Below are 23510 nucleotides of genomic sequence, written 5' to 3' on the forward strand. Positions count from 1 at the left end.
AGTACCTCCAGGAGAGCTTCATGGAGATGATCCTGGAGGATTTCCGCTCCATCCCCAGACATGTTAACAGACTTTTCCAGTAGCAGTACTGGCCATGAATGCATCCCAAGTCCTCAGGGGTACTTAATCATTAAAAAACACTTGCTTTTATAACACATATTATATTTAAAGAGGTACAGTCAGCAGACGTCCCTTCTCCAGCTTCGTTGGATTGGGACGGTATTTCAGTCAGGGTGATAAAAGATCCTGGCTGTCGGGGAGAATGGTGTGCTGTGTGCTCTCCCCATGCTCGTCCTCCTTCTCCTCATCTGCAAAATCCTCAGCCATGGCAGAGAGTACCCCATCATCGGAGTCCACGGACAGGGGTGGGGTAGTGGTGGCGGCCCCCCCTAGAATTGCATGCAGCTCAGCATAGAAGCAGCATGTCTGGGGCTCTGTCCCGTAGCATCTGTTTGATTCTTTGGTTTTCTGGTATGCTTGTCTGAGCTCCTTAAGTTTCATGCGGCACTGTGTTGCATCCCTGATATAGCCTCTGTCCCTCATAGCCTCTGAGATTTTTTGAAATGTTTTGGCATTTCGTCTTTTGGAATGTAGTTCTGATAGCACGGATTCCTCTTCCCATACAATGATCAGATCCAGTACCTCCCGTTTGGTCCATGCTGGAGCTCTTTTTTGATTCTGGGACTGCATGGTCACCTGTGCTGATGAGCTCGCCTGGCCAAACAGGAAATGAGATTCAAAAGTTCCTGGGGCTTTTCCTGTACACCTGGCCAGTGCATCTGAGTTCAGAGTACTGTCCAAAGCGGTCACAATGGTGCACTGTGGGATAGCTCCCGGAGGCCAATACCTTCGAATTGCGTCCACACTAACCCTTATTCGAAATGGCGATGTCAATTTCAGTGCTAATCCCCTCATTGGGGAGGACTACAGAAATCAGTTTTAAGAGCCCTTTATGTTGAAAAAATGGCTTCATTGTGTGGACGGGTGCAGTGTTAATTCTGATTTAACGCTGCTAAATCTGACATAAACTCGTAGTGTAGACCAGGCCTTAAACACTGGCCTAAATTTAAGTGCATGAACAATTGCATTGACATCAGCGGGACTCCTCATGTGCATCGCTTTATGCACATGCTTGTGTGTTTTGCTGCATTGGACCAGAGTGCTTCGCACTTTGCAGGTTGAAGCCCAGAGAACCTGATCCACCACCTTTTCTCATGTTGAGTAGAGGGGAAGCTTTGCAGTCTTTACTACAGTGGATACCACCAGACACCTTCTGTAATTGAAATAAATAAATCTGTCTACTATATATTTACTCAAGGGAACTATTCCATCTCTTGAATTGGTTACTCATTTAAAAACAATATAAATATGTTTTTTTTAAAGGCTGAAGAGGGGAACCTTGAGATGTGTTTATCCAAGAGAGGCCTTCTGTGATGTTATAAATATGAATGATGTCTTAAAGAGCCTGAAAACATACTGTACTTATCTTTAGGTTAAATATCCAGTTTATAATTACAGGCTTCCTTGAATGACGTAAAAAAATGAAGTTTAAAATTAGAAATCTTTTGGCATATGCATTGCCAGTAAACAGATACAGCCGGCTTTCACAATAAAACACATGAGGAAATGAGGGCATCCAGTTCAAGCAAAGAAAGCCAGTGCCATGACAGCCTTCTCCAAGGAGGAAATTATTTTCATGCATGAGCAACTGCCTATAAACACGGCAGGGATAAATTTAGCGTAAATGTTGTCTCATTCAACCAAAAGTATTAAAACTCTGGGGGCGTTGGCGTGGTCTAGTGGGGAGGGCACAGGACTGGTCTGGCAGCATTAGAAGTGTGTTTTATTCCCAGCTCTGTCATTGACCTTGAACAAATCACTTAACTACTCTGTGTCTCTGTTTCCTCTCCTACTCTTCATGCTTAGACTAGAAGCTGTCCTGAAGGGAGACTGTTTCTTAATATGTGCCTATACAGAGCCTACCACAGTGGGACTGATCTCAGTTTTGGCCTCTAGGCAGTAATAATATAATAAAAATAAATAAAATAATAATAAAATGTAATATTCGAGAACGCTGACCAGATATGCAGGATAAGTTTTTTCGCCATTGGATCTTTTCCGGTAAATAGTTGTTTCCGTTTTTTAGCACACTATGTTTACACTACACACCATGTCTACACTACAGACCTTTTAGTGGCCCATGTGTATCGCGGCAGCTGTGCCTCTGTAAGGTCTCCTGTGTAGCTAGCTGCTCTATGCCTGCGGGAGAGAGCTCTCCCACTGGCATAATTAAACCACACCTAAGAAGCAGCGGTAGCTATGTCAGCAGGAGAGCATCTCCCGCTGACATAGCACTGTGCGCACCAGCGCTTTGGTCGATGAAACTTTTGTCGGTCAGAGGGGTGTTTTTTTCACACCCCTGACCAACAAAAGTTTTACCAAGAAAAGTGCTAGTGTAGACATAGGCTCAGAAAGGTATGTACCCCCTATAATGCTGCATCTAGTGGTGTAAATTTTCCATAACAAAGAGAGTCTGTAAGGCTCCAAATAAGGCAGCACAAAACTCTTTCTCCTGGTGGAGAATGGGAAAAGCTCTCTGTTTGGTTCATATAAGTTCCTTCAGTAGTTCCTGCATATAAAACATGTGACTTATCACAATATCGTAGAATCTCTGGCCCCAGTCCTGCACACACTTAATGCATGTGCTTCACTTTACGTGCTTGACTAGTTTCCCTGAAATCCGCTTGAAGTGAGACACCTGCATAAGTGTTTGCAGGATCAAGGTCTGTGCTGATTATCTTTTCTGTGGGTGAGTATGATGCTGTTAATGAGATGGAACAGTGTTATTCCACCTGGTGGGAGGGCCTAATCCTGAGGTCTGCCCAGCTGTGGAGGAAGGTGCACTTAGGGTAAGGTAGCTGTGGAGTACGCCCAGGTTAGTGTGGATAACTGGCTGTACTCCAGCTATGGAAGCTCATCCTTTCAACCTGTCAGGGTGGTAGAAACTCCACCAGATGAATACAGTCTGTAGGCCAAACTAACTCAGAAGTTGTTGTGCTTGAGATATTACCAAAGTACTGAGCATGAGGCTATACCAGGGTGGTGACCTGCTCCGGGGCTGAAAGGGCTTGAAAGCAGCCCTGGGAGAGTGCTGGGGCTGCGAGAGGGCTGCTGCTGAGGAAAGCAGCAAGCCTCAGCTGATTGGGGAAGGCAGCCATAGCTGGGGCCATGCCCCAATCAGGTTGCCGCTGGCCCTATAAAAGGCCAGTGAGCCAGGTGCTTAGGACTCTTTCTCTAGCTTTTGAGAGGGAAGGACCTGGCTGTCTGGGAACTGAGCAGGGACCTGAGGTAGGGGAGTGCTGGGGGAAAGGCAAGAGGGGCTAGGGAGCTCCAGCCTGACAACCCCCCAGGCTGCAGGGCCTTGTGCTTTGCAGCCCCAGGTGCTGGGGCTGCAAAGGGGCAGCCTGGGGCTAGGCAGAGGCAGCAGGTCATACCCCCCGTTGCCAACGATGAGTGGTCATTACAGGCAGCAATCTGCCCCAGTGAGCGGGGGCTAAATGATGACTGGCAGTAGGCACTGAGGCAAGGTGGGATTAGGAGGCTGGGAGTTCCCCAGGGAGGGGAGACCCAGAGACTGAGGGGATACAGCTGGGGCAGAACCCCCAGACAAAACAGCACTGGAGTCCAGAAGGGACAAGGGGGGCCAGCGGTGGTGACGACACTGGTCTGCAGAGGGTGCTCTGGAGCTGAAAAATGAGCTAATTCCCAGAGAGCCAGCAGGAGGCGTCGCTGGGGTGAGTCACGCATTGCTACAGAGGCCCAGGAAGGAAATGGACACTTGTGACCAAAAAGTCTTTATATGTGTAAGCCCTGGATTTTCTTAGTTGATCCATCACCTTGTTGACTGTCACCATGCCATAAGAGGTACATTTTGTGAAAGTGTGTCATTGTGTGAATGTTACCTCTTCAGTCTATGTTTGTTACATCCACACAGCTTGTATCATCCTCTTGTCACAGATGAATGTCCCCCCAGCTCAGTGATCTTTGCGTTTACTGAAATACCAGTATAGTTCTGTGGGCTGATGGCACAGCACCTTGAGAATCAGATCATATTTTAGTTGCTGAAGCCTCACTTTGAGTTTGTTTAGAAGAGAGTTTGGTACTAGCTCTTGCATGAAGAAGCTAATAAGACCTAGAATAGCTGCTCAGCAATGTTAGAGGCAAAATGCTAGAATAATCAAGAAACAATTAGAAATATCCCTGAGGGAACAGGAGTACCATGAAAGGACAAGATTCAATGAGACAAATGACCTTTACTTGTTTCCAACAAAATCTTAAACGTTCTATTTTTTTTTCCCCTTACTACTTATGGGGTTAGCAAATACAGCCATAAATCTGTATGCGTGAGACATTAAGTAAGTGATTGCTCCAGTACCACAGTGCTAAAAGAAGCAATGTGAGGCCGTATTTGGATGGCCAAGCTGATAGAGTTGGGCTCCCAGAGAATCTGTTCTTTAATGGTGCATTTTTCAAAGGCAACCTATTGTTGGTAACTGCTCACAAGCATGGAATGATGACATAACCATCTTCCGAACATTTAATGCCCTGACATGATGTAGGGCATTGTGGGAATGAAATGACAGGCCAGGACTGCTGCCTTCTAACGGGGCCTGTGAGTTCTTGTGACTGTGGACAGAAATCAGGGTACAGACAGGCATTTTGGGCTTTGTGTCAGTGATGTTCCCTTCTCCACATCCTGCTGATTCCTGAAAGCCAGGTGAGCTGGCGCAAGCACTGCAGAAAAAAACCCAACAGAGTCAAGTGAAAGCAGTTTCTTAGTGACTAATGTATGGTTAGCATGTTTGTTTTATTTAAAGCATTTTTCTCCCTCCCTGCCCCCCGGCTAATATATTCAAATTAATGAGATTAACAGAAATAATAATAATTCATAATCAAGTAAAAAGGCTGTACAAAAACCAACATTTCCATTTTGTGCATACATTTATAGTTTATACCACTAATTAAATCTTCCTCCTACAATGTAAATTGGAAGATGGAGGCTACAGTTGTAACTGGAGTTCACCAAATATCAAACTCCTTTCCCTCACTGTGAAGCATAGCTTCACTTTCTCAGCAAGGAGTTCGTGATATGGCTGTTGTACCCTACTAGCTGAAGGCCAGGGTGCAGATGGGCCCTCACTCCTCTCTTCTCCAATCAGGACTTCAGCTGCTTCAACTCCTGGAGGGAAACCATGGCTGCTTTCGTACTAAAGAAACAGCCAGTTAACTTCAAAGGGTAGGTATCATGTGTTTTCCCTGCTAAACTGACTATGCTTAGCCCAATGCTAAGCCTCTGAGCATGCCCTGTATAAACTAGTTGTATATAAAAGAGGCAGTGTTGCCTCCTGGATAGAGCATCAGATTGGACTGAATACACCTGGGTTCTGTTTCTGATTCTGCCACTTGTCTGCTGGGTGACCTCTGGCAAGTCACTTTAACCTCCCTGTGACTCGGTTTCCCCACCTTTAGAATAGGGGATAATGGTACTGATCTCATTTGTAAAGCATTTGTGATCTACTGATGAAAAGCACCATATAAGAGCTAGGCATTATTATTATTTATTACATGTTTTCAGAAGCTTGAGCAGATGCTGACAGCACACCTGCAGTTAATAAAAAATGCTATGCTATTCCTCCTGACTCCTGAGCATTAATTAAGCATTACAGCTATGCCAAGGGGCTAAGGAAGTAGAAAGCCCCCATAAGAGCTGTTACTAGCTGTTGGTGTGGTGATTGACACTCTGGATGAAATGGAAAGTGAGATATACCTCTCTGCAGACAAGGAGAGTACAAAAATCCATAAGATCTATTGTCTGTGAGAGCTTCTTTTGATAGGTAAAGTAATTGGATTTAAACATCATGTAGAGAACTGATTTGGATGACATGGTGCTGACCAGAACTAACTTACCAATGTAGACATGGACAAGTCACAGGGAGTGCTGTGTTTATCAAAATCAACTCCCCACAGTCCTATTTAAATAGGCTGAGGTTTCTCTGTGAACATATAGACTTGGCTTTGCTACTGATGTTACCATCACTGCTTTGTAGGGTTTAAGGCCTGGTTGTCTTTCCCCACTTGTCATAGGTCATACAAAACTGTGGTACCAGAGGTTTGTGTTATCTTACCCTGCTGCTACCAGTACTCAGATCTGTTGATAACTAAATACATCTATAATCCATGTAATTGTTTGTCTGTACCAGAGCTATAGTTTCTTTTGTAAGGGATTGAGCCAAAGTTCATTGAAGTCAGTGAGAGCCTTTCCATTGTTTTCAGTGGACTTTGCATCAAGCCCTAAACCCAGATTTCATTAGTGTCGGCCCAGAATGCTACCACTAGGTTCTCAAAGAGAAATGCTATTTTAATGAACTTGTTTTGTAAACAATTTCAGTAAATTTAGGGTCCGTTGATTTCCCTGTTCCTTTGACTAGATATTGAAAGCTAAAGGAAGAGCCAGAATCAGCTACTTCTCTTGCATTTGCCACTGACTATCACAGACAAGTGCTCGCTTAAAAAGAAAAGTCCACAGTATCATCATCTGGACAGAATGAATTCCTGCAGGTCCGTGAATAAAAAGGAATAAGGCAAAATGTGAATTTTGAGCTCCTCTGCCTCCCTGAAATGAACTCTGACTACATCCCTGTAGGTATCTGTGCATGTTTGTTAATTGGGTCTGCAAGCATCTCATTTTTTTTATTCATTGGATTGTCTATTGCAGTAGTGCTTAGTAATGTATATGGGATTTACTCTTATACTTCAGTGGATCTATGTTGGACCGTATGACAGGCTTTTAGTGGGGACCTCTCTTGTTTAACTATTGCTGAACAAGTAGGGATAGGCTCAAATGAAAACCTTTTAATCCAAACACCCTTGAACTCAGGTGGGGAGAGGGACTGGGAGGATGTCTTGGAAATTGGACCTGGGTCTAAATTTTGTAGCTTTGCCCCTCCCTGTAATCAATTGAGCAGCTGATTCATCCCATACCATTTGACTGCATTGTATCACGGTTTGTGTGGTACATCAGTTGTGTTTCCTATCTTTCCTAAAATAGACTTACAAAGCTGTGTAAGAAGAGAGAGCTCCACAATTGTCCTGGATGTGACATGTTTTCGATCGATCTACAGTACTTGAGTCATGAAATTCCACTGGTCCTGTGGGAAGAAAATGTCTTTTACGGGAATTCACTGGTATTCAGTGCAATTACCCCAGCAGGGCAAGAACTTTCCTGCAGGGCGGATGAAATGTAATTATATCCTGTATATCTTCCTATGGATGCCTATGGATATGTCTCTCTATGTGTATGTGTATCTGTCTGCCTACCCGCTCAGATAAAACAGCAGCTCCGAGATGGACATTGATCCTTGCTGCATTGAACTATATTGGAAACTCTGAGCGACTTTTGCATTTGGTTACAGGCACCAGAGTAGTGAAGTTGCAGCAGAACCAGGCTTCGGCAGAGGCTGTACAAGCCCACCCAGAACCCTTGGTAATTACTCGGGGAGTTAAGCTTGAGCTGAAACTCAGCTTGCTGCGGCATTGCTGCTCCAGTACCCGAGCTGGCTAGATCAAAGCTAGCTCTGGTATGTCTACACGAGCCGCCATCGCACCTTGTGGTTGTAGTGCAGATGCATCCAAAACACTTGTGTTCATGGGCCTAGTTTTGAGAGTGTTTGAGCTGAGCTGCGGTTACAGATAGAGCCAAGCAAAGCTTAGAAGTTCTGCTTCCTGTGTGGCTTTGGATTAATTCAAAATCAAAGCAAAAGGGATATAGTCTGCAACTATAGAAATGGTTCACATTGAAACCCCTTGAATTGAATCCAACACATTGCACATGGGGGGTACATTCTAGTGTGGTGTGCACTAACTGGCCCATATGGTCCCAGCTGGTAGACATATCCAAACTGGCCCATGTGGTCCCAGCTGGTGTGCACTAAAAGTTCCCTAGTGGGCATGAATGTAAGCCCTTTTCACACAGTCCTCTGTTAACATGCACTAGGGAACTTTTAGTGCACACCAGCAGGTTCCACGTGGGCCAGTTTGGATATGTCTACACTGCTGACTCGGGCTCACAGTGCTCTGGCTAAGGGGCTGTTTAATTGCTGTGTAGACTTCTGGGCTTGGGGTAGGCACAAGGTTCTAGGACCCTCCTGCCTCACAGGGTCCTAGAAACAGAAATCTACACTGCAGTGAAACAGCCCCACAACTGGGAGCCCAAGTCAGCTGGCATGGGTCGGCAGCAGGTTTTTATTTGCTGTGTAGCGATACCCTTAGTGCACAGCACACTAGTGCATGCTAGAATTGACACCCCGCTAGTGTGGACTAAGACACTGTGTAGACAAGTCCTTAGGCTTCTTTTATTTTTATCCCACCCTTGCTTATTATTTCCTTCTCAATCATCACCTAGGTCTTTTTTTTGCACACGGGTGGGAGGGGGAGGAACTGAAGTACCATGTCTTGGCAACTTTTTCACATGCTGAGCAGCATGGTTTTAGTTTCCCTGTTTGTCATAACTCCACTGTTTCAGTTTCAAACATGCAATCTCCACAATGACCTTGATTTAATATGAGGAATAAAAGGAGTTTGTTTCATCATAAAAAGACATTGCGTTCTCTATCTGTCTTTTTAATTGGTTTAATTGCATAGAACACTTCATTTAATTCATGTTGAATGCCATAAGTGGGGGAGGGAACACCTCGCCAACTAGTGCACTGTGTATGGGGCCATCTCTTATTTAGGAAGTGGAATCAAAAAGATACAAATAATAAAAGCCCACTAAGCTGTGCAAAACCATATTTTCTTTTAAAAAATTGTTCCAAGTAGTCATTACAAAAGCAACACTCCACAAAACTCCATAAATAAAGAAATTATGACATGGCAGCAGGCCCAGCACTGTAAAACTATATTCTGGGGTTAGATAAACATAAAGAGCCAGATTCTCAGCTGGTGTAAATCAGCATAGCTATTGAAGTCAGTGCAACAATGCTCATTTACACCACCTGGGGATCTGGCCCAAAATGTGTCTGTGCCTGCTTTGTTCTGTTGATCTTTGTAGATACAGCTTTGGAATGCATAGACTTGTAGCGCTCTGCTAGAGCAGTGAATTCAACAAGCGTAACAGTCTTAGGACTTGTTTTTTATATATGCCGAATGACTAGGAGCTCCTTAAGCCAAGGCACTAAGATGCAGTCTTAAGGTACATAACTATGAGCTTTATTTATCATGTCTGCACTGCCTGAGGATTTACACACAGTAGACTAAACTAAAATCCTTTCTCAACATACACTGCACTTATTAAAAACCTGGGATGGATTCTCTGGGAAGAAATCTTTCCTAGGGCTGTTCCAAAAGCCTTCTCTGGAATCTGAAAGAGTTGGTCTAGAGGCCTTAGAGTACCAAAACAGCTTTAGGGCACGTCTACAAATCCAGTGAAGTGGGTTTTAGCCCACAAAAGCTTATGCTCAAATAAATTTGTTAGTCTCTAAGGTGCCACAAGTACTCCTGTTCTTTTTGCGGATACAGACTAACACGGCTGCTACTCTGAAACCTACAGATTTACAGTAGCTCTTCTAGTGAAGATGCTCTAAGCTGATGGGAGAGAGCTCTCCTGTCAACTTCATAACTCTACCTCTGCGAGAGGCGGCACCTACATCAGCGGGAGCGCTTAGGTTAGTATAATTATGGCACTCAGGGGTGTGGATTATTCACACCCCTGAGTGACTCAGCTATACTGAAGTAATTTTGTAGTGTAGACTGGCTTAGTGTTTGCATCATTTTAACACACTGAAAATTCATTGAGTACGCTCTTTCCGTAACCCAACCACAGTAACCTCTTTCCTCCTACCCCCAGTGGCAGAAAGGTGAAGATTCCCGCAGGTCATTCTGGGAGTTGCAGCTTTGACCCTTTGCAACCAAGAACAGCTGACCACGAACTTACTACAAAATAGTGACCAACATAATTTGCATGCAGGTGAACAAAGTTAGGTGGTTTGGTTTCACAAAATATCATTGGTCACTTTTTGGTTTTCCCAACTAAAAACAAATGAGTTCAGACCAGGATCCTGTTTTAACCACATTTCTGAAGCTATGTATTGCGGGAGTGGGGAGTGGTCAGATGCATGCTTTTGGCTTTGGATCATCTTTTCCATGAACTCTCAGCAACTCAAAACTCACTCTTTACATCAGTTTTTGTAATGCAGAAAGTCATCCAATAACTTAATGCAATGTCCTTTGGGTCTTATTTCTTCATGGCTTGCCTTTGACTTCAACTGGCGCAGGATCCATTCCATAATGCATAGTAATTCCAGGACTATTTGGTTTATAGAGAATAATTTTAAAAGTAATCATCCTTTTTTAAGGGAGTTGCAGGTCTTCCACACCTCAAAAATAAGGCAGAATTTGTCTCAAATTGGGGACCCAAAATTAAGGTACCAAAAGTGAGTGAACATTTATGAAAATGTGGCTGTGTATAAGTTAAAAAGACACCATCTGCCATTTCACGATAGTATTTGAAATCCAACAGTGTTCTCTGCCCATGTTGTTGTTTTTGTAGGTTAATTTTTCATCATGATTATACTCTCCCTAATGTCTTTGAACAGCAGTATAATTGTTAAATCATAGCTCTGATTAAGGGTCAATCATTATAGTTAGTCTGAAAAAGAACTGAGCTTTAGTTGCAGTTTTAAAAATATATCTGGTTTAGTTGGAAAACAAAAATGTTTTAGCCCAGATTTTATTATGTTTTTTTTTTCTTTTTTGACCCTGGCTGGCTAATATTCAACAATGCTTGCTTCGACTTGAGTGCCTGAAGGCATAACCTTTCCTGCATTTTATGACTTGGTTTGTTATTTCCTCTAGGAAAAACAAATACTGCGTTAAGTTACATCCTGGAGTGGGTTACCTGCAAACTTGAACTCTGATCCATTCTAGCAGCACATGTGATTGCAACACTGGCATTTGAGAAAGGAAAAAGTCCCGGGTAGTTCAGACAGCAGAAGTAGGAGCAGAGTTGCAGACTTTTTTTTTCCCCCCATGCAATCTGAAGATCTTTTTGGTTTCTCCCAAATCCCATTATATTTATACATATCACTTCATGTAAATCTGTTTAGTTATGGCTAGTTTAACTAAATCGCCTCTTGTATTTTTAATTGGATACTATCTTCTCTTCTAGCTTTAATTAAAATATTGTAGTGTTATGTGCTGTTAAGCAGTGGGTCTGTTCCTCACTAGAGGTAGATGTATTTGAATGGTTGGTTGAAGAAGGCCCTATATCATATAACCCAATTTATCTGAAGGGTTTTGGAGACATTGGGTACCTTCACAAAAACAAGGCAGCTGATGAGTGGGGGGAAGCAATGCGTGGTGAGGTTGCTGTTTGCAGAAATGACCCGCCATCAGTTAACCACAGGCTGCTAAATTGGGTTATATGGTGTATTGATTGTAAATCATTTGCAATGAGGGCTGTAAGCAATTTAAAAAACTCATTGTGATTAATCACACTGTTAAAGAATAATAGAATATCTTTATATTGTAATCACTTTATATTTTTGATTACAAATATTTTCACTGTAAAAAAAACTAAAAGAAATATTTTTCAATTCACCTCATACAAGTACTGTGGTGCAATCTCTTTAACATGAAAGTTGAACTTACAAATGTAGAATTATGTACAAAAAAAGCCTGCAGTCAAAAATAAAACAATGTAAAATTTTAGAGCCTACATGTCCAGTCAGTCCTACTTCTTGTTCAGCCAATCACTCAGAAAACAAGTTTGTTTACATTTTCAGGAGATAATGCTGCCCGCTTCTTGTTTACAATGTCACCTGAAAGTGACAACAGGTGTTTGCATGGCACTGTTGTAGCCGGTGTCACAAGATATTTACATGCCAGATGCGCTAAACATTCATATGCCCATTCATGTCTTCCAACAGTGGCTAGTGCCAGATGCTTCGGAGGGAACAAACAGAACAGGGCAATTATTGAGTGATCCATTCCCAGCTTCCGGCAGAAAGGACACCCCTGAAATTGGGGGTGGGGCAGTAACCCAAGGATCTGTGAAATTAGAATCTAGGTCTATAGAGCCTAGGACAGCTGACATTCCCATATCACCACCAGGAGGCCCTACTACTTTGAAAGTCAAAGCATCTTGAGGGTGATTGTTACCTTTCAGTGGCTAGCCTACAGGGCATGTAAACCCTAATGCTGCTACCATGGAGGGAGGTTCTCCTTTAGTTCCAGTGAAAGGTGTATGCCTTTCTGAAAGAGTTTTAGTCTCGCCAATGACCATGAAGTCCTATGTGGTTCCAATGTGTACAATATCTGCTGCCTGTCAAGTGCATGCTGCTGTGGAATACCTCTCCTAGCCCTGGTCTACACTAGGATTTTAAGTCGAATTTAGCAGCGTTAAATCGATGTAAACCTGCACCCGTCCACACGATGAAGCCCTATATTTCGACTTAAAGGGCTCTTAAAATCGATTTCCTTACTCCACCCCTGACAAGTGGATTAGTGCTTAAATCGGCCTTGCCAAGTCGAATTTGGAGTACTGTGGACACAATTCAACGGTATTGTCCTCCGGGAGCTATCCCAGAGTGCTCCATTGTGACTGCTTTGGACAGCACTCTCAACTCAGATGCACTGGCCAGGTAGACAGGAAAAGAACTGCGAACTTTTGAATCTCATTTCCTGTTTGGCCAGCGTGGCAAGCTGCAGGTGACCATGCAGAGCTCATCAGCAGAGGTGACCATGATGGAATCCCTGAATTGCAAAAGAGCTCTAGCATGGACTGAATGGGAGGTACGGGATCTGATCGCTGTATGGGGAGAGGAATCCGTGCTATCAGAACTCTGTTCCAGTTTTCGAAATGCCAAAACCTTTGTCAAAATCTCCCAGGGCATGAAGGACAGAGGCCATAACAGGGACCCGAAGCAGTGCCACATGAAACTTAAGGAGCTGAGGCAAGCCTACCAGAAAACCAGAGAGGCGAATGGCCGCTCCGGGTCAGAGCCCCAAACATGCCGCTTCTATGATGAGCTGCATGCCATTTTAGGGGGTTCAGCCACCACTACCCCAGCCGCGTTGTTTGACTCCTTCAATGGAGATGGAGGCAACACGGAAGCAGGTTTTGGGGACGAAGAAGAAGATGATGATGATGATGATGATGAGGTTGTAGAAAGCTCACAGCAAGCAAGCGGAGAAACCGGTTTTCCCCGACAGCCAGGAACTGTTTCTCACCCTGGACCTGGAGCCAGTACTCCACCAGTTGCATGTGTTTCAATGATCACAGGATCTTCTCCTTCCCAGACGCTAGTGAAGATTAGAAAGAAAGAAAAACGCACTCGTGATGAAATGTTCTCTGAGTTCATGCTGTCCTCCCACACTGACAGAGCACAGACGAATGCATGGAGGCAAATAATGTCAGAGTGCAGGAAAGCACAAAATGACCGGGAGGAGTAAGTGGTGGGCTGAAGAGAGTAAGTGGCGGGCTGAAGACGGGGCTGAAGCTCAAATGTGGCGGCAGTGTGATGCGAGGAGGCAGGATTCAATGCTGAGGCTGCTGGAGGATCAAACCAGTATGCTCCAGTGTATGGTTGAGCTGCAGCAAAGGCAGCTGGAGCACAGACTGCCACTACAGCCCCTGTGTAACCAACCGCCCTCCTCCCCAAGTTCCATAGCCTCCACACCCAGACACCCAAGAACGCGGTGGGGGGGCCTCCGGCCAACCAGCCACTCCACCACAGAGGATTGCCCAAAAAACAGAAGGCTGTCATTCAATAAATTTTAAAGTTGTAAACTTTTAAAGTGCTGTGTCGCATTTTCCTTCCCTCCTCCATCACCGCTCCTGGCTACCTTGGTAGTCATCCCCCTATTTGTGTGATGAATGAATAAAGAATGCATGAATGTGAAGCAACAATGACTTTATTGCCTCTGCAAACGGTGATTGAAGGGAGGAGGGGAGGGTGGTTAGTTTACAGGGAAGTAGAGTGAACCAAGGGGCAGGGGGTTTCATCAAGGAGAAACAAACAGAACTTTCACACCGTAGCCTGGCCAGTCATGAAACTGGTTTTCAAAGCTTCTCTGATGCATACCGCGCCCTCCTGTGCTCTTCTAACCGCCCTGGTGTCTGGCTGCGCGTAACCAGCAGCCAGGCGATTTGCCTCAACCTCCCACCCCGCCATAAACGTCTCCCCCTTACTCTCACAAATATTGTGGAGCACACAGCAAGCAGTAATAACAGTGGGAATATTGGTTTTGCTGAGGTCTAAGCGAGTCAGTAAACTGCGCCAGCGCGCCTTTAAACGTCCAAATGCACATTCTACCACCATTCTGCACTTGCTCAGCATGTAGTTGAACAGCTCCTGACTACTGTCCAGGCTGCCCGTGTACGGCTTCATGAGCCATGGCATTAAGGGGTAGGCTGGGTCCCCAAGGATAACTATAGGCATTTCAACATCCCCAACAGTTATTTTCTGGTCTGGGAATAAAGTCCCTTCCTGCAGCTTTTGAAACAGACCAGAGTTCCTGAAGATGCGAGCGTCATGTACCTTTCCCAGCCATCCCACGTTGGTGTTGGTGAAATGTCCCTTGTGATCCACCAGAGCTTGCAGCACTATTGAAAAGTACCCCTTGCGGTTTATGTACTCGCCGGCTTGGTGCTCCGGTGCCAAGATAGGGATATGGGTTCCGTCTATGGCCCCACCACAGTTAGGGAATCCCATTGCAGCAAAGCCATCCACTATGACCTGCACATTTCCCAGGGTCACTACCCTTGATATCAGCAGATCTTTGATTGCGTGGGCTACTTGCATCACAGCAGCCCCCACAGTAGATTTGCCCACTCTAAACTGATTCCTGACTGACCGGTAGCTGTCTGGCGTTGCAAGCTTCCACAGGGCTATCGCCACTCGCTTCTCAACAGTGAGGGCTGCTCTCATCTTGGTATTCATGCGCTTGAGGACAGGGGAAAGCAAGTCACAAAGTTCCATGAAAGTGCCCGTACGCATGCGAAAGTTTCGCAGCCACTGGGAATCGTTCCAGACCTGCAACACTATGCGGTCCCACCAGTCTGTGCTTGTTTCTCGAGCCCAGAATCGGCGTTCCACAGCATGAACCTGCCCCATTAGCACCATGATGCATGCATTGGCAGGGCCCATGCTTTCAGAGAAATCTGTGTCCATGTCCTGATCACTCACATGACCGCGCTGACGTCGCCTCCTCGCCCGGTATCGCTCTGCCAGGTTCTGGTGCTGCATATACTGCTGGATAATGCATGTGGTGTTTAATGTGCTCCTAATTGCCAAAGTGAGCTGAGCGGCCTCCATGCTTGCCTTGGTATGGCGTCCGCACAGAAAAAAGGCGTGGAACGATTGTCTGCCGTTGCTCTGACGGAGGGGCGGCTGACGACATGGCTTACAGGGTTGGCTTACAGGGAATTAAAATCAACAAAGGGGGTGGCTTTACATCATGGAGTATTTCAGGCAGGACTTCACGGAGGGTTCCAATAAGAAATGATGCACCTAAGTAATTGTTCTTATTGGAACAAGCAGGTTGGTCTGGCCTCTGATTGATACATGGCTAGATTTACCTCGCTGCACCTTCTCTGTGAGTGACTGCAGTGTGACCTAGAGGAATGAGTCCCCTAGACGGGGGAGGGGAGGAAGCAAATGAGTACAAAACAAATCTGGTCTATTTCTTGTTTTGATCCACTCCATCTATCTTTTACATCTTTGGCTGGCAGCAGACGGTGCAGAAGGACTGCAAGCCATCCACATCTCATGGCTGCTCGGCAGAAGACGGTGCAGTAGGACTGCTAGCCATCCTCATCTCTTGCCTGCCCGGCAGAAGATGGTACAGTAGGACTGCTAGCAATCCATATCGCCTGCCTGCTCACCATAAGATGGTTCAATAGGATTGACTGCAGGACTAAAGAGAATGACCTGGTCAAGTCACTCCAAATTTAGTCCCTGCGCCCATGTCTGCCCAGGCGCTCCTGGCCGATGTGGCCAGGAGCACCTCGGACATGATGATGACGGCTACCAGTCCTACTGCACCGTCTGCTGCCACAAGGCAAGGGGTTGATGCTGCTGTGTAGCAATGCAGTACCGCGTCTGCCAGCACCCAGGAGACATATGGTGACGGTTACCTGAGCGGGCTCCATGCTTGCCGTGGTATGGCGTCTGCACGGGTAACTCAGGAAAAAAGGTGCAAAACGATTGTCTGCCCTTGCTTTCACAGAGGGAGGGAGGGAACGGGGGCCTGAGGATATGTACCCAGAACCACCTGCGACAATGTTTTAGCCCCATCAGGCATTGGGATCTCAACCCAGAATTCCAATGGGCAGCGGAGACTGCGGGAACTGTGGGATAGCTACCCACAGTGCAACACTCCGGAAGTCGACTCTAGCCTCGGTACTGTGGAAGCACTCTGCCGAGTTAATGCACTTAATGCACTTAGAGCATTTTCTGTGGGGACACACACACTCGAATATATAAAACCTATTTCTAAAAAACCGACTTCTACAAATTTGACCTAATTTCGTAGTGTAGACATACCCATAGGCTCTGAGGTCAGAAGGGATCATCGTGATCATGTAGTCTGACCGCCTGCACATTGCAGGCTACAGAACCTCACCCCCCTCCCCCACGCCTGTAATAGACCCATAACTAGGGCCCTACCAAATTCATGGCCATGAAAAACGTGTGTCAGACCATGAAATGTGGTCTTCCCCTGTGAAATCTGGTCTTTTGTGTGCTTTTACCCTATACTATACAGATTTCATAGGGGAGACCAACGTTTCTCAAACGGGGGGTTCTGACCCAAAAGGGATTTCCAAGATTATTTTAGGGCAGTTGTGGTATTGACTCCCTTACTTCACCCAGCTCTGAAGGCAGTGCCCTGCCAGAAGCAGTGCAGAAGTAAGGGTGGCAATACCATACCAGGTCATCCTTCATTTTGCTCATGGCGGTGCTGCCTTCAGAGCTGGGCTCCAGGCCAGCAGCTGCCGCTCTCCAGCTGCCCAGCTCTGAAGGCAGCGTCGCTGCCAGCAGCAGTGCAGAAGTAAGGGTAGCGGTACCACAACCCCACCACCACCTACAATAACCTTGTGACCCCCCCCACAACTCCTTTTTGGGTCAAGACCCCTACAATTACAACACAATGAAATTTCAGATTTAAATAGCTGAAATCATGACATTTACAATTTTTAAAATCCTATGACTGTGAAATTGCTCAAAGTCCTGATGGCTCAGACTGACCATCTGGTTTAGAACATTACCAACATTTTTTTCAAAGTACCTTGTTCTTTTCATGACCCTGTTACTGCCACTGTGGGAGACACAAATGCTATTTATACATGGAACAGGGTTTTTAATCTGTGTGGCGGGGAGGTGGCACTGAGGCTGAGTTCCTCAGGGACAGGAGATCAGTGCCATAAACATTGTCCCTACAGGCCAAGGAGAATAGAATGCCTGAATATTTTATAGGGGCACTATCAAGATAGATTTCCATCCAGACCATCAAAATTACCTTTCTTTTTACTTTTAAAATGCATTCTTAATATAAAGAAGGAATTGGCTCTCCAAAATGAAAATTGCAGAAGTCTTAGAATTAGAAGGTTTTGAGTCAAAACTTCTAAACTTATGACACTTTCCTAGTGGGACAGCAGGATAAAATTGTTTTTTCCAGCAGTGGCTTAGATGTACACTGTGCTGTTATTAAACAGTAATCAAGCAATTCAAATGCAATTTAATTTTTTAATTAAATGATTTAAAAGAGCTATTTTAAGGGCACAGTTTTAATCAAATGCTACTTTCTATTGCTCTTTTATCAAGAACTTAATCCACAATATTTAATATTTTATAGTGCCAGGGGCATTATATTATCTCGTCAGATATTGCCAACTTGATAAAAAGGCCTGACTAATTTCTTCACACAGTAGGGTACAAAATTATTTGACAATTTGTTAAAGGGGAACATGCTGCTTTGAAAATTCAAATGAATAAAATAACATGAGCATTTGGAAATACAGCAATGTTATACCAAAGAATTCTCCAAGATTTTTAATAGACTGTTCACTCAAACCTCAATTACTGAAGATCCTTTCTCCTCTACTTGTGATTTTTTGGGCCAAGTTCAGCTCTCCTGTGTAAATGGGTGTAACTCCAATGAAATCCACTGGAGCTGAATCCTTTTACACCAGGACTGAATCTGTCCCATAACAATGTTGTTGTTGTTTTTTTGCAGTCAAAAACCCTGTCCTGTCTTTTTCTTTATAATGTATGTATTCACTCAGTTACAGTGCCACACCCATAAGCCGCTGATCAGACAACTAGCTATGGTTCAGTGCTGACAGACCAGTCCTTTCTTGGCTTGGGAGTACACGTGATAATTCTTGGGGCACCCACATCTGTGAGTCACCTTGTTACCTCCTGCCTCCAGCACAAGGGAGTCTTGCTTGAACTAGTTGGGGTGTTAGCTCCCCAAAACAACTATCCCATCAGCCACTCTCCTCTGGGCTACATCAGCTCTGTCTTCATTTTGTAGGTTGACAACAGATGTACCCCAGCCCTTGAGTCTCTTCAAAGTGTCCCCCTGTGGTATGCATCTCCTGATCACTGGACACTCACAGAAATCCCAGATCCCCGTTCCCAAAGTACCACAGTTTACCAGTTTTACCTTAAACTCCCTCTCCTGTATCACATACAGCACTTGAGTTCCGTTATAAAAAAAGGTTATTTATCTAAGAAGGAATAGAGATTCAAACAAAAACTGGTGTGAGAGATGAGAATCAATGATTTCATATAAAACAAAATCATAACACACTTTCTAGAGACTAAGCTTAACAAAAAGAAAAGGAGTACTAGTGGCACCTTAGAGACTAACCAATTTATTTGAGCATAAGCTATCGTGAACTACAGCTCACTTCACAGGATGCATCCGATGTGAGCTGTAGCTCACGAAAGCTTATGCTCAAATAAATTGGTTAGTCTCTAAGGTGCCACTAGTACTCCTTTTCTTTTTGCGAATACAGACTAACACGGCTGCTACTCTGAAACCTAAGCTTAACTAACAAGTCATTCCCTTATCTCCTAAAAGATAGCTTACCCTGTGTTCTTTCCCCAGTATTTTCAGCCAGTTTGGTTTTGAAACCCTTCTCATAAGATCAAGCTTGCTGGCAGTTTGTCCTTGCAGATTGAAGGAATAACTGGTGGTTCTTCTACAACCTCTTGAAATATTCTTCCAAACCATTGTTTTAGTTTGCAAACAGGATAAACCCCTGCAGCTTGTTTTTTCCTGTGTGCGTCTTCCATGTTGATTTCACATCCTTCCGTTAGTATTTGATTCAATATGTTAATAGGTTTCCATTTCAAAGCTTGCAATACTTCATTTACATGTAGCCAGAGAGATAAACATTTATCTCCTGTCTTGTGGAACCATTGTAGGGCATGTCACCTTACATGCTTTAAGAACATATTTTGGAGAGATATATAGCTCCTTAAATATCACCCGTACATGCACTTCACAATGCTTGAGGACCTGTATGACATGAACTGTCATTAGAGACATTACATGACTCTCTTTGGTGAGCTAGAATGTAAATACGAGAGCCAGGGGATCACTGTAATCCTTATGCACCCTTTATGCCATGTGTCATTTGGCATCAAGAGGTCCGTGGGTCACAACATGAACTCACTAGCATTGGCTTGTTGGGTTCAGGGTGAATAAAGCCTGAATTCAACCAGTATTAATTCTCAGCAATAGTTTTACCTGAATGCAATTTCAGAGAGAGATAGAATCCAGAACCAAAGAAACATGTTTAAAAGATTCTCTGAATTTTTTTTCTGAGCTAAGCCTGGAGATATTTAAAGAGATGGGTTTCCCCATGCTCTTTGGATCCCTAATCAACAACAAGCCCAATGTTAATACCTCCCAGAGGTACTGGGGTCACCATAGGTATGAGTAATTCTCATTGAAGTAAATGGGAATTACTCAGACCAGGCTTGATCCTGCAAGGTCCTAGGCACTTTTTAAAACTCTAATGTAGTGCCTTCAGTCAAATATACTTGCACTATTTCTGCACATTTTTCATATGTTAGGGTGCATATGTTCTATGCATTTCAAAGAAAAAATAATTAACTGCAGCTGAGCACAAGCCTCTGGATAGGAATTACACAGACATAGTTACGTTCAAAATTCAAATGGGAGCAGAAGCTTCGCCTTTTATACCTTTTAAAAAAGGTACAGCATATGTACAGTTCAATTTGACAAAAATACATGCCACTTCCTGGCCTTTTATGCTTTCCATACTCCCCTTTCAATGAATGATCGTATGCTGCTATCCCATCTAACTGCAACAGTCCATTTGCTTCCACACCTGGCTTTCCATTCCTTTTACGAAATCAGCCTATTCCCTTCATGTTCTATGCTGGCCACATATAGTGGTCACCATTAAAAAGTTAATATTTACAAAGAGTTGCTACACAGCGGTACCATAAATACCAGCGCTACTTCCTTATATTTAAAATAGGAAATAACTGTTACAGTGTGATACTTGTGCAAATGGTTAGCCAATTTCTTAATGCTCAGTAATGCCAGCCGTTCACTTCATCTTGTCATCTGTTTCCCACCACTCTCACTGTCTTATTGTAGAATGTTACAACACTAATCGCATTGTGAGATAATAGTATATATAATGCATTATACATTTTAAATATATAGAAGGACTGTTCATAGAGGGCTGGGTTCACACAGTTATGTCCCGGATGTTTTTTTGCTGCTCCAGTAATGCAGAGCAGCCATAAAGTTCACTTAACCAGAATCTTACTTGAAGCTTAATACAACCCAATGGGCCCGATTCACCAAAAGACTCCAGATGTTTTACCCCATTCTGGCAAATCAAAGCAACCGGAGTATTCTGGTGACACTCACACTGAATTATAGTGAGTATCAAGTAAGATTATAGAAAAGAACTGCAAATAGGATTAAGTTTGTTAAATTTCCAGGCACAAAAGGACTACAGAACTCATTGCAGTGGAACACATGCACACCTACCACCAAAAATATACCAGTACTACTACTTCACAAGATTAGATCTGAAAGAGAAAGTAATTGAGTACCAACAGGAAGCGTATTTCTATGAGGCAGAGAAAGAGCATTCCCATTGTCAGCAAAATCTGGTATTTGTAGGCCATGTGAATGTTGAAATCTGCCAAAGAAACAACTTTTCCGCTTCCACCTGAAAGGCATTTACTATCAATAGGGGCATGGGAACAATAGCAGGAGCAACATTACTAGGAGCAGGTATCAACAAAGGCTTCCTTCCAGACTGTAGACTCTAAGGCCTTGTCTACGCTACAGGAGATATTCGATCTAAGCTATGCAATTTGAGTTATGTGAATAGCATAACTCAAATCGACGTAGCTTAGAAGTACGCAGGGTCCACACTACACGGGGTCCACACTACGCGATGTCAACGGGAGACACTCTTCCGTCAACTCCCCCTACTCTTCTCAATCTGGTGGAGTACAGGAGTCGACGGGGAGTGATCTGTGGTTGATTTAGTGGGTCTACCACTGATGCATCAATTGCTGCTCGTCGATCCCCCGGAAAGTATAGAGAAGCCCTAAGAAAGAAGTGATCTCCCATCAGACAGTAGAAAGCAAGGTAGAGGATGGAATGTGTCTACACTTTTCAGCTGCTTTCTTATTTTTCTGGTAGATCCTTTCCTCTCTTCTTATCCCACTGAGGACTTTTCATTCTTCTCTTCCCCTTACTATCCCAACTTTATGCCAAGAGAAGTGTGGCAAGGCAGGGGAGAAGAGGCTCAGTGGGGGATATGTGACTTGTTTGTTTGTTTTATCAAATACTTAATGTATTGAAGTTTAAGTCCCTTCAGATGTTACCAGACTACCAGATTTACAAGGAAGTGGACTCTCAGAGTTTTTCTCCAGGGACCAATAGGGACTCCCAACCCTGTCCTCTGTTTAAACTTCTGTTTTCTCTCATCTTATATGGTATGTTGTGTCTGTTTTCCTTGTCACCTGGCTGACATTGAGATTTGATTGTTTTATTTGTACAATGGCTGTTTTAGAGGTGCTATGAGAATGCAGTAAAAAGAGGATTTGAAGGAGGAGATGAAAGAGTGTGGCTGCAGACTTCTTGATGCTCAACGGGAACAGAAATATCATGGTGTCATTCTATAGTCATTCTCCCTCAGCTGTTAGAGATGAAAGATCATACAGCTGACAGTGAGCATGCTTGCATAACCTACAATGAGTGAAATATCCATTGTGATGGAGACTGGACTTGTTGACATGAAGTGTAATTTCCTTTAAGGAAAGGAGCAGCATTAGGTTCTGTTTACAATAACTTTTTATTAGTGGCAGATGAACCATCAAAAGGTTCAGAGGTTCATTTTGGATACAGATGCAAAAAGTCTGAAGCTTTTCCAGATTTCTCTTTGGTCTAGAAATCAGAGGGGATCTGGCATTCTCACCCAAGAAGTTGGGGAAATCTCAAAGAGAGTACAGAGCACAGGAACAGAAACCAGAAGCTATTGAGTTCTGACATGTGACTTCGGGCAAGACACTCTAAGAATTGCAGAATAAGTGCCAAGCCCATTCTTTCTTAGCCTCTTGGCCTTGCTAAAGTTATTCAGGCTAATGTACCCTCCTCACTACTAATTTTTAAATATGTTTTGGAAAGGGAAGGCGTTTGAGAGTTCGTGTACTCTCCTGGACTGGTTGAGGATGTAACATGTGGCAATGCTAGTAAAGTTACAATTGAAATGACTGCAGCAAAATGCAGTGTAATTCCCAGTAGGCTAAAGCAAAATGAAAATGTGCTTGAACTTGGTATGCTCCTTGTTCACCCTACTTCACTTTCTACAGAGCTTTTACACCCTAAGAGAATGTAATGGTAGCCTCTTGCATATATTTAAGGGCTAATCTTGAAGTCAGTGGTGCTCCCAATGCGCATAAAGGTCCACCTGCCTGGTTCCAATTTCAGGACTGTCACCTTTGTGTGTAATTTATACAAGCAGAAAAGTTAAGTTCTTATGTAGCATCTGGTTTCGAAAGAGCCCCCCGTCCTCTTTTCCTGCAGTGATGAAGGCCGAAGGGATGAGGAAATGTTTTATCCGATGACATCCAGGCTGAGAGCCAGGGTCCTCAGTGCATCCTTTCCAAGTTGCGTGGTCTCACCACTGGGGAATGTAGGCTCACACAGGGAAGATATGGTTGCTTTATTTACACCCAATGTTTAAATTTAAGGGGCCATTCCTCTGATGCAGTTAATTCCCCGTTCTGAATATTGCTAAACCATTCCTGTTAAAGATGATCTTTATCCTGGTTTGTAAAGATTTTTTTATTGTAACCCGATCTATAGACTATATACATATATTTTATTAATTACTTAAGAATCCCCAGTTATCACTTTGAGGGTTGAGAGGTTCTTGTCCC

At 44.0% G+C, this 23510-nt stretch overlaps 1 protein-coding gene and 1 long non-coding RNA gene across 2 annotated transcripts in view; both read left to right on the plus strand.

The window, feature by feature from the left end:
* Positions 1-23510, plus strand: part of LMNTD1 (lamin tail domain containing 1) — a 299068-nt gene that overhangs the window by 114745 nt on the left and 160813 nt on the right. The gene's annotated exons all lie outside the window — the stretch shown is intronic.
* On the plus strand, positions 3298-6543 carry LOC122464151. The gene is made up of 3 exons (XR_006288071.1): positions 3298-3348; positions 5220-5296; positions 6489-6543. It is a non-coding gene; the product is annotated as an uncharacterized LOC122464151 (long non-coding RNA).

The sequence above is a fragment of the Chelonia mydas genome, chromosome 1 (genome assembly GCF_015237465.2).
Source record: "Chelonia mydas isolate rCheMyd1 chromosome 1, rCheMyd1.pri.v2, whole genome shotgun sequence".
Lineage (NCBI taxonomy): Eukaryota > Metazoa > Chordata > Testudines > Cheloniidae > Chelonia > Chelonia mydas.